Consider the following 12,498-nt stretch of genomic DNA (forward strand, 5'->3'; position numbering starts at 1 on the left):
CGATCCCCGCATCTGTCATCCTAGTCACTGCCGTTGTGTCCTTGGGCAAGACACTTTACCCACCTGCTCCCAGTGCCACCCACACTGGTTTAAATGTAAAAATTAGATATTGGGTTTCACTATGTAAAGCGCTTTGAGTCACTAGAGAAAAAGCGCTATATAAATATAATTCACTTCACTAAACAAATGACTTAAATAGTGACTATGATGATGAGAAACAGGTGTGGGGCTGAGGGCAGGGGCGTGACTTGGAGACCACGTGGAAACTAATGAGTAACTATGGAAACCAACAAAACCAGGAAGCACAAAAACGGAAAACAAGAGTCCAAAAACAAAGCATGATCAAACATAAACCCAGATTAACAGGCATGACAGTATTTTAATATTTGGGCTACACATTTTTGCAACATTGGAAATCATTACTAACATGTAGGCCTCTCAGAGGGTGAGACAACTCCTGGAAACGACTGGCCTCAGAATTATCAAAAGTATAGATTTGTGTGTCCAAGTTAAAGCAAAGGGCGGGCTATCTTTCAGGCTGGGTAACGTTTGCTGTGGTCTGGAACAACATGGCACACCAACAAGTATGAGAAATGCGGCCGATATTACATACAGATAATGTGTCACGAGACATGCAAATATACATTAAATACACAGAGGACATAATTAAAGGAAATTAAATGAGCTCACCTTTACCTACAAATATACATGCAGTTAGCCTAATTGGCATGTTAGCATCGATAAGCTTGCAATCATGGACTCCAGCAAATCAATAAAGTCAACAACGTTCACCTTTGTGCGTTTGCGTACAGCATAAAATGTTTGGTGGACAAAATGAGACAAAGAAGGAGTGGCGTAAAACACGTCTTTCTGTGGCAGCATCGGAGAAAGTTGTACATTTAAACAAACTACGATGAGTTCAAGGATCGCTGAAATTAGTAGGACCAAACGGTGCTCGCCCAATACGCTCATCAGAGAAGCATGTTTAATGTAAACAGTGGCATTTCTAACAATCAGTAAGGGTTGTGTCATGTTTGTGTCATGCGGTGCACGCATATTAGATGCGCGTTTTGTCACCCCAAGATGCAAATGGACCAGAAGGACAGGAATTGCAGGTAGGAGCTTGATTTAATGTTCAAAAATAAAAGAACACTGGTACAAAACATCCATCCATCCATCCATTTTCTACCGCTTATTCCCTTTTTTGGGGTCGCGGGGGGCGCTGGCGCCTATCTCAGCTACAATCGGGCGGAAGGCGGGGTACACCCTGGACAAGTCGCCACCTCATCGCAGGGCCAACACAGATAGACAGACAACATTCACAATCACATTCACACACTAGGGCCAATTTAGTGTTGCCAATCAACCTATCCCCAGGTGCATGTCTTTGGAGGTGGGAGGAAGCCGGAGTATCAATCAATCAATCAATCAATGTTTATTTATATAGCCCCAAATCACAAATGTCTCAAAGGACTGCACAAACCATTACGACTACAACATCCTCGGAAGAACCCACAAAAGGGCAAGGAAAACTCACACCCAGTGGGCAGGGAGAATTCACATCCAGTGGGACGCCAGTGACAATGCTGACTATGAGAAACCTTGGAGAGGACCTCAGATGTGGGCAACCCCCCCCCCCTCTAGGGGACCGAAAGCAATGGATGTCGAGCGGGTCTAACATGATACTGTGAAAGTTCAATCCATAGTGGCTCCAACACAGCCGCGAGAGTACCCGGAGGGAACCCACGCATTCACGGGGAGAACATGCAAACTCCACACAGAAAGATCCCGAGCCTGGATTTGAACCCAGGACTGCAGGACCTTCGTATTGTGAGGCAGACGCACTAACCCCTCTGCCACCGTGAAGCCCTGGTACAAAACAGACAAAAGAAAATGCGTGCCGAACGCACAGGGAGCTAAGCTAAAATTAGCGTGAAGTGAAGTGAATTGTATTTATATAGCGCTTTTCTCAAGTGACTCAAAGCGCTTTTTTTTTACATAGTGACACCCAATATCTAAGTTACATTTACACCAGTGTGGGTGGCACCGGGAGCAGGTGGGTAAAGTGTCTTGCCCAAGGACACAACGGCAGTAACTAGGATGGCGGAAGCGGGAATCGAACCTGCAACCCTCAAGTTGCTGGCACGGACACTCTACCAACCGAGCTATGTGGAGTCCAAAAGGCCAAAATGACGTGCCGAAGCTAAGGCGAAACTTAGCACAAGTATATACTTAGAAAAATAACCACGTGAATGTCGCTTAGAGCGCCCTGCGATGAGGTGGCGACTTGTCCAGGGTGTACCCCGCCTTCCGCCCGATTGTAACTGAGATAGGCACCGGCACCCCCCGCTACCCCAAAGGGAATAAGCGGTAGAAAATGGATGGATGAATGGATGTCGCTTAGAGCAAGACAGAACTGTGGTCGAAGGCAGGCTTGAATACTAAAGCAATAATCAAAACACAGGTGCGCGTAAAAAACAAGAGCAGGTGGAACAAATGTGAAACCATGGTAACAAGGAAGACCCAAACCAGGGATCGGAAGAGTCCAAAAACAAACACAAAAGAACTCAAAAACCAAAACAATATATGATGCGGGCGACGGATCATAACAGTTTGTTCTCTTACAGAAAATACATTGCAACAAATTAAAACGTATTTTTGTATTTTCACACATCTCTGATCGAGGTCCAGGGAGCAACCAGGGCGGCGCTAAAGTCTTGCCGACCCCCGGCTTAACCTGTTCAGGTGTCTTTGCATAGTGCAAGAACAGCCATCCATCCATCTTCTTCCGCTTATCCGAGGTCGGGTCGCGGGGGCAACAGCCTAAGCAGGGAAGCCCAGACTTCCCTCTCCCCAGCCACTTCGTCTAGCTCTTCCCGGGGGATCCCGAGGCGTTCCCAGGCCAGCCGGGAGACATAGTCTTCCCAACGTGTCCTGGGTCTTCCCCGTGGCCTCATACCGGTTGGACGTGCCCTAAACACCTCCCTACGGAGGCATTCGGGTGGCATCCTGACCAGATGCCCGAACCACCTCATCTGGCTCCTCTCGATGTGAAGGAGCAGCGGCTTTACTTTGAGTTCCTCCCGGATGACAGAGCTTCTCACCCTATCTCTAAGGGAGAGCCCCGCCACACGGCGGAGGAAACTCATTTCGGCCGCTTGTACCCGTGATCTTATCCTTTCGGTCATGACCCAAAGCTCATGACCATAGGTGAGGATGGGAACGTAGATCGACCGGTAAATTGAGAGCTTTGCCTTCCGGCTCAGCAAGAACACATCGCATAAATCAATAAGAACACATGATTGCATATTTGGGTGTTTTGTTGAATAGAAGTCACTAGGCTTGTCTGGAATGTCTTTTCTGTCCCATGCAAGGCACACCGAGACCATCCTGGTAAGGAAAAGCTTGCGTTTTCCTAGAATTCCCTTAAGGAAGGTTAAGGCGGCTTCGTGGCTTCGCAGGGTTCACCGCCGAGGTCTGAAGGTGTACGTTTATGTGCACGCCTGGCCTCTCCCCGTCGTTAGGCAGGTCCGCCTGAGGAGAGCTCGTTTCCGCCGTGGAGGTAAATTCCTGCTCGGCTCTCACCGGCGTCGGGGCCGACTGCGAGTGGTCTTTAGGGGTGGTCGCGCCAAAGAGGCCCCCCAGTTTCATGGCACGGGCAAAATAAAGAGGCTCTCTGTCTTTGTGCTGTGGAAGCATTAGAGATATACTTGAGTGAAGTAGCTTGTGTTTCAGCAGAGGCCTTCATGGGGTACACACGCCATGAGGGTGTTGAAATCGCATTGAGGCAAAATCCTATGGTGGGGGAAACCTTGTTTTTGTCTTCTTGCCTACATTTTAGGGGAATGGACTGGAAGTTCACCTTTTCTTTCTTTTTTTTTTCAAACCGTACGAATAATGCTGTCTATTTATTTTGGTGAGAAACCACACATCAATAACACTCAGCAAAGTGCCGTATTTTACGGAACATAGAGCGCAAACAAATTAAAAGCTGTATTAGCCTACTACCAAAATTAATTAAAAAGTCTCATATAAAAACAAATGGGTCTGGAGCCGCAAAAAATTAAAAGATTTGTATAAGTTTTTTAATTATGGCAACACATGATGTAAGTGTCTATATTAGCCTACTATCTAAAGTAATTTAAAAGTCTCATATAAAAACAAATCGGTCTGGAGTCGCAAAAAATGTTAAGATTTATTTAAGTGTTATAATGATGGCAACACATGATGTAAGTGTCTATATTAGCCATATTAGCCTACTATCAAAATGACTTTGAAAAGTATTATACAAGTGTTATAATGATGTCAACACTTGATGCAAGTCTCAGGATAGTTATATTAGCCTACTCTCAAAATAACTCTAAGTGTTATAATGATGGCAACACATGGTGTAAGTGTCTATATTAGCTATATTAGCCAACTATCAAAATTACGTTAAAAGTCTCATATAAGTGTTATAATGAAGGCAACACATGATGTAAGTATCTATATTAGCCTACTATCAATAGTAATTTAAAAAGTCTCATACAAAAACAAACAGGTGTGGAGTCGCAAAAAAATTTAAGATTTATATAAGTTTTATAATGATGGCGACACATGATGTAACTGTCTATAATAGCTTACTATCAAAATGACTTTCAAAAGTCTTCTATAAGTGTTAAAATGATGGCAACACATGATGTGTCTATATTAGCTATTTTATCCTACTATCAAAATGATTTTGAAAAGTCTTATATAAGTGTTAAAGCTATAGCAACACATGATGTAAGTGTCTATATTAGCTATATTAGCCAACTATCAAAATTACTTTGAAAAGTCTTATATAAGTGTTATAATGATGGCAACAAATGATGCAAGTGTCTTTATTAGTTATATTAGCCTACTATCAAAATGACTTCATAAGTGTTATAATGATGGCAACACATGATGTAAGTGTCTATATTAGCATATTAGCCTACTATCAAAATGACTTTGAAAAGTCTTATACAAGTGTTATAATGATGTCAACACATGATGCAAGTGTGTAAAATAGTTATATTAGCCTACTCTCAAAATAACTCTAAGTGTTATAATGATGGCAACACATGGTGTAAGTGTCTATATTAGCTATATTAGCCAACTATCAAAATGACCTTAAAAGGTCTCATATAAGTGTTATAATGAAGGCAACACATGATGTAAGTATCTATATTAGCCTACTATCAATACTAATTTAAAAAGTCTCATACAAAAACAAATAGGTGTGGAGTCGCAAAAAAATTTAAGATTTATATAAGTTTTATAATGATGGCAACACATGATGTAAGTGTCTATATTAGCTATATTAGCCTACTATCAAAATGACTTTAAAAGTCTTATATAAGTGCTAGAACAATGGCAACGCATGATGTAAGTGTCTATATTAGCCAACTATCAAAATGACTTTAAAAGTCTCATATATGTGTTATAATGAAGGCAACACATGATGTAAGTTTCTTTATTAGCCTACTATCAAAATTAATTTAAAAGTCTTATATAAAAACAAATAGGTCTGGAGTCGCAAAAAATTAAAATATTTATATAAGTGTTTTAATGATGGCAACACATGATGTAAGTGTCTATATTAGCTATATTAGCCTACTATCAAAATGACTTTGAAAAGTCTTATACAAGTGTTATAATGATGGCAACACATGATGCAAGTGTCTATATTAGTTGTATTAGCCTACTATCGAAATGACTTTAAAAGTCTCATAAAAGTGTTATAATGAAGGCAATACATGATGTAAGTATCTATATTAGCCTACAATCTAAACTAATTTAAAAGTCTCATATAAAAACAAATAGGTCTGGAGTCGCAAAAAATGTTAAGATTTATTTAAGTGTTATAATGATGGCAACACATGATGTAAGTGTCTATATTAGCCTACTTTCAAAATGACTTTCAAAAGTCTTCTATAAGTGTTAAAATGAAGGCAACACATGATGTGTCTATATTAGCTATTTTAGCCGACTATCAAAATGATTTTGAAAAGTCTTACATAAGTGTTAAAATTGTAGCAACACATAACGTAAGTGTCTATATTAGCTATATTAGCCAACTATCAAAATTACTTTGAAAAGTCTTATATAAGTGTTATAATGATGGCAACACATGATGTAAGTGTCTATATTAGTTATATTAGCCTACTATCAAAATGACTTCATAAGTGTTATAATGATGGCAACACATGATGTAAGTGTCTATATTTGCTATATTAACCTACTATCAAAATGATTTTGAAAAGTCTTGTATAAGTGTTAAAATTATAGCAACACATCATGTAAGTGTCTATATTAGCTATATTAGCCTACTATCAAAATGACTTTAAAAGTCTCATATAAGTGTTATAATGAAGGCAACACATGATGTAAGTTTCTATATTAGCCTACTATCAAAACTAATTTAAAAGTTTCATATCAAAACAAATAGGTCTGGAGTCGCCTGGTGTTCTTGGGATGCAACTCAGTATTCTTCTTCCTCCAAACACGACAAGTTCAGTTTATGCCAAAAAGTTCTAATTTGGTTCCATCTGACCACATGACATTCTCCCAATCCTCTGCTGTATCATCCATGGATCCATTTTGGTAAAAACTCAACTCGTCGTGTTTGGAGGAAGAAGAATACTGAGTTGCATCCCAAGAACACCACACCTACTGTGAAGCATGGGGGTGGAAATATCATGCTTTGGGGCTGTTTTTCTGCTAAGGGGACTGGACGATTGATCCGTGTTGAGGAAAGAATGAATGGGGCCATGTATCGTGAGATTTTGAGCCAAAACCTCCTTCCATCAGTGAGAGCTTTGAATGGTTGACCAAATACTTATTTTCCACCATAATTTACAAATAAATTGTATAAAATTCCTACAATGTGAATTCCTGGATTTCTTTCTAACATTCTGTCTCTCACAGTTGAAGTGTACCTATGATGAAAATTACAGACCTCTGTCATCATTTTAAGTGGGAGAACTTGCACAATCGGCGGCTGACTAAATACTTTTTTGCCCCTCTGTAGATCAATGTTGTGATTCCTCCTCAAGTAAACTGAGGCAAAATTGAGTGCAGTGCTGGGCTGCACCAGTAGAGAATTTGTTTATAATTCTGTGACGGTCTCGAGCGGGTTCTCAGGACCACCAAGGAAGGACATTGTGGCACAGGTTAGACTTTCTTTTATTTTTCAATAATAAAAAGTCTCTACGGGTTGCTTTTCAGCCTTGTTGTGTGGTGCTTTAACCTGCTGCTCCGCTTTTTCCAGTCGCGTGCGTCTTCGTCTTCCTGTAGCTGTCTCTCGCTCTCGTTCAGCATCCGCGTCCTTCTGGCTCCTTCTCTCCCCGTCACTCTCCCCGGCGTTTACGGCCGCTGCCCTTTTATACAGTGCGAGAGGAGATTTAAATTGTGCCCAGCTGGGCAACCACGCGCCTGATAATATATGCGGGGTTTATTCCGGCTCACCCCGTCTCGCTGCTTGCTCGCAGTCCACGCCTCCTCGCCGCCATCTAGGGCCAGGCTCCGGCATGCCCTGCCTCGCTGTGGGACTGTCGGCTCCGCCTCTCCACAAATATTAATGCCAATCCTTAACACAAAGAAAACTGTGATATTTATTAAAGTTAAAGTTAAAGTACCAATGATTGTCACACACACACACAAGGTGTGGCGAAATTATTCCCTGCATTCGACCCATCACCCTTGACGACCCCTGGGAGGTGAGGGGAGCAGTGAGCAGCAGCGGTGGCCGCACCCAAGAATCCTTTTTGGTGATTTAACCCCTAATTATGACCCTTGATGCTGAGTGCTAAGCAGGGGGGGTTATGGCTCCTATTTTTACAGTCTTTGGTATGACTTGGCTGGGGTTTGAACTCACAACCTACGGACACTAACCACTAAGCCACTGAGTACATAAAATACCTTTGAAGTCGGCAAGCACAACCAAAACTATTCCGTATATTAGGCGCACCGGGTTTTAAGGCGCACTGTCGAGTTTTGAGAAAATTAACAGAAATACCCATTTTCTTTATATAAATAGATTTATTTATTAAAGGTAAATTAAGCAAATTGGTTATTTCTGGCATTTTTTTTAAGTGTGTATCAAACTGGTAGCCCTTTGTATTAATCAGTACCCAAGAAGAAGCTCTTGGTTTCAAAAAGGTTGGTGACCTCCTGGTCTGGACCCCTCCTGAGGGTCTAGCCTTAGACTGATATTTGTTTTACCCCCACCCCCCCCACCCCTCTCCCAATGTCACCCTTTTCTCACCTTTTTAAAAGGGGAACATTATCACAATTTCAGAAGGCTTAAAACCAATAAAAATCAGTTCCCAGTGGCTTATTTTATTTTTTGAAGTTTTTTTCAAAATTGTACCCGTCCCGGAATATCCCTAAAAAAAAAAAGCTTTAAAGTGCTTGATGCTCGCTATCTGCTAAGGCGCTGTCCATTTCCCTGTGACTTCACATAGCGATTCCAATACAAACAATGGCGAATACCACGGCATGATATAGCGACATTAGCTCGGATTCAGACTCGGATTTCAGCAGTTTAAGCAATTCAACAGATTACGCATGTATTGAAACGGATGGTTTGAGTATGGAGGCAGATAGCGAAAACGAAATTGAAGAAGAAACTGAAGCTATTGACGCTATTCGGCCATGCATGTCTGCCTTAGCATCGCCGGTAAAATGTGCGGACTAAACGATAAGGACTTTCGCATTGGCACTGGAGCAACTTAAATTCGTCGATTGGTAAGTGTTTGTTTGGCATTAAATGTGGGTGAAAGGAAACGCTGGGTGTAAATATAGTTTCGAATGTACATAAGGCTAGCCTAAATAGCATGTTAGCATCGATTAGCTGTCAGTTATGCCGCGACCAGGTATGTCTGATTAGCACATAAGTCAACAACATCAACAAAACTCCCCTTTGTGATTTTGTTGACTATCATTGGTAACACATCTGCTTTGAGTGTCTCAGGATATCCAGACATTCTTGCCATCTCTGTGCCGTTTCTGTCGTAGCATCGCCGGTAAAAACCAAATGAGGGACTTTCGCATCTCTTGACACTGGAGCAACTTAAATCCGTCGATTGGTATGTGTTTGTTTGGCATTAAATGTGGGTGGAAAGAAAGGCTGGATGCAAATTTAGCTACAAATGAGGCATAATGCTGCAATTTGTACATACAGCTAGCCTAAATAGCATGTTAGCATCGATTAGCTGGCAGTCATGCCGCGACCAAATATGTCTGATTAGCACATAAGTCAACAACATCAACAAAACTCACCTTTATGATTTTGTTGACTTTATCGTTGGGAACGCATCTGCTTTGAGTGTCGCAGGATATCCAGACATTCTTGCCATCTCTGTCGTAGCATCGCCGGTAAAAACCAAACGAGGGACTTTCGCATCTCTTGACACTGGAGCAACCTAAATCCGTCGATTGGTAAGTGTTTGTTTGGCATTAAATGTGGGTGGAGGGAAAGGCTGGATGCAAATATAGCTACAAAAGAGGCATAATGCACACAGCTAGCCTAAATAGCATGTTAGCATCGATTAGCTGGCAGTCATGCCGCGACCAAATATTTCTGATTAGCACATAAATCAACAACATCAACAAAACGCACCTTTGTGATTTCGTTGACTTTATTGTTGGGAATGCATCTGCTTTGAGTGTCGCAGGATATCCAGACATTCTTACCATCTCTGTCGTAGCATCGCCGGTAAAAACCAAACAAGGGACTTTTGCATCTCTCGACAATGGAGAAACCTAAATCCGTCGATTGGTAAGTTTTTGTTTGGCATTAAATGTGGGTGGAGGGAAAGGCTGGATGTAAATATAGCTACAAATGAGGCATAATGCTGCAATATGTACATACAGCTAGCCTAAATAGCATGTTAGCATCGATTAGCTGGCAGTCATGCCGCGACCAAATAAATGGGTTGTACTTGTATAGCGCTTTCCTACCTTCAAGGTACTCAAAGCGCTTTGACACTACTTCCACATTTACCCATTCACACACACTGATGGAGGGAGCCGCCATGCAAGGCGCTAACCAGCACCCATCAGGAGCAAGGGTGAAGTGTCTTGCTCAGGACACAACGGACGTGACGAGGTTGATACTAGGTGGGGATTGAACCAGGGACCCTCGGATTGCGCACGGCCACTCTCCCACTGCGCCACGCCGTCTGATTAGCACATAAGTCAACAACATCAACAAAACTCACTTTTCTGATTTCGTTGACTTTATCGTTGGGAATGCATCTGCTTTGAGTGTCGCAGGATATCCAGACATTCTTGCCATCTCTGTCGTAGCATCGCCGGTAAAAACCAAACGAGGGACTTTTGCATCGCTTGACACTGGAGCAACTTAAATCAATTGGTGAGTGTTTGTTTGGCATTAAATGTGGATGGAGGGAAAGGCTGGATGTAAATATAGCTACAAATGAGGCATAATGCTGCAATATGTACATACAGCTAGCCTAAATAGCATGTTAGCATCGATTAGCAACTTGAATCCGCCCCTGATCGTGTTGTTACACCCTCCGACAACACACCGACGAGGCATGATGTCTCCAAGGTACCGGAAAACAGTCGAAAAAACGGAGAATAACGGAGCTGATTTGACTTGGTGCGTGTAATGTGGTGGAGAAAATGACGTTGACTACCTAGGTGACGTCACGTTCTGACGTCATCGCTCCGAGAGCGATAAATTGAAAGGCGTTTAATTCGCCGAAATTCACCCATTTAGAGTTCGGAAATCGGTTAAAAAAATATATGGTCTTTTTTCTGCAACATCAAGGTATATATTGACGTTTGCATAGGTCTGGTGATAATGTTCCCCTTTAAGGAGCGCCAGTAATTGCTGATTTGTTGGCGGTTTAACGTATGTCTGCTCTTAGCGGGACTGTGCCGAAAATGAAATTTCGTTTTACTTGTGCAATGACAATAAAGATCTATCCCAGGGGTGTCAAACTCAAATACAGCGTGGGCCAAAATTTTAAACTGAACAAAGCCGCGGGCCAAGGTTGAACAAATTAACCTTTTAATAGGGACCCCACCAGGCTTCACGGTGGCAGATGGGTTAGTGCAGAGGTGCCCATTACGTCGATCGCGAGCTACAAGTCGACCGCAGGGGGTGTGTCAGTCGATCTCCAGCAAGGCTTTTTAAAAAAAAAATAGACCTAAAAATTAGTGATCATCAATCTTCACCAAGACGTCACTTAAATGACATTCACGGTACCGGAGGGTCTTGTGAGATGACGCTGGCTGCTGCAAGATCATTATTATTAAAATATGACCGAGAGGAAGGCGAGAAACACTTTTTATTTCAACAGACTCTCACGCCGTACCTTCCGTCAAAAATCTAAAGGCCGACTGCACATTTCCTATCTTCACAATAAAAGCCCTGCTTCATGCTGCCTGCGCTAACAAAATAAGAGTCTCGGAAAGCTGGCGTGCACAAGTGCTGTGCACGCCAGCTTTCTGAGGGATCGCTTGTGCACGCCAGTTTTCCGAGACTCTTATTTTGTTAGCGCAGGCAGCATGAAGCAGGGCTTTTATTGTGAAGATAGGAAATGTGCAGTCGGCCTTTAGAGTTTTGATGGAAGGTACGGCGCGAGAGTCTGTTGAAAAAAAAGTGTTTCTCGCCTTCCTCTCGGTCATATTTTAATAATAATGACCTTGCAGCAGCCAGCGTCATCTCACAAGACCCTCGGTTGCCGTGAATGTCAGTCAAGCAAGCTACGGAATTTGCGGCCAATGTTTTTCTTGTAAAGTGTCTGGAAGCTGGATGAATTAGATGCCAAAAACCAACCACTTTCATGTGGTATTGAACAGAATGGACAACTTTTTTTCTCCTCCATTTGAAAATGTGGGCGTTATCATCATTACTGTCTGATTCCAATCAATGCAAGTCATCAGAATCAGGTAATACACCAACTTATATTCTTGTCTTCGTGAAAGAAAGACACCTATATGTGTTACACATGCTTGTATTATCATTAAACACATTTAACTTGTTTACAAAAATGTCTCTTTCATAAATAAATAAATATAAATGATATATAAATGAGGTAGATCCCCTCGAGTTGGTCAATTGAAAAGTAGCTCGCCTGCAGAAAAAGTGTGGGCACCCCTGGGTTAGTGCGTCTGCCTCACAATACGAAGGTCCTGCAGTCCTGGGTTCAAATCCAGGCTCGGGATCTTTCTGTGTGGAGTTTGCATGTTCTCCCCGTGAATGCGTGGGTTCCCTCCGGGTACTCCGGCTTCCTCCCACTTCCAAAGACATGCACCTGGGGATAGGTTGATTGGCAACACTAAATTGGCCCTAGTGTGTGAATGTGAGTGTGAATGTTGTCTGTCTATCTGTGTTGGCCCTGTGATGAGGTGGCGACTTGTCCAGGGTGTAATCCCGCCTTCCGCCCGATTGTAGATAAGATAGGCGCCAGCGCCCCCCACGATCCCAAAAGGGAATAAGCGGTAGAAAATGGATGGATG

The sequence above is a fragment of the Nerophis ophidion genome, linkage group LG24 (assembly GCF_033978795.1).
Source record: "Nerophis ophidion isolate RoL-2023_Sa linkage group LG24, RoL_Noph_v1.0, whole genome shotgun sequence".
Classification (NCBI taxonomy): Eukaryota; Metazoa; Chordata; class Actinopteri; order Syngnathiformes; family Syngnathidae; genus Nerophis; species Nerophis ophidion.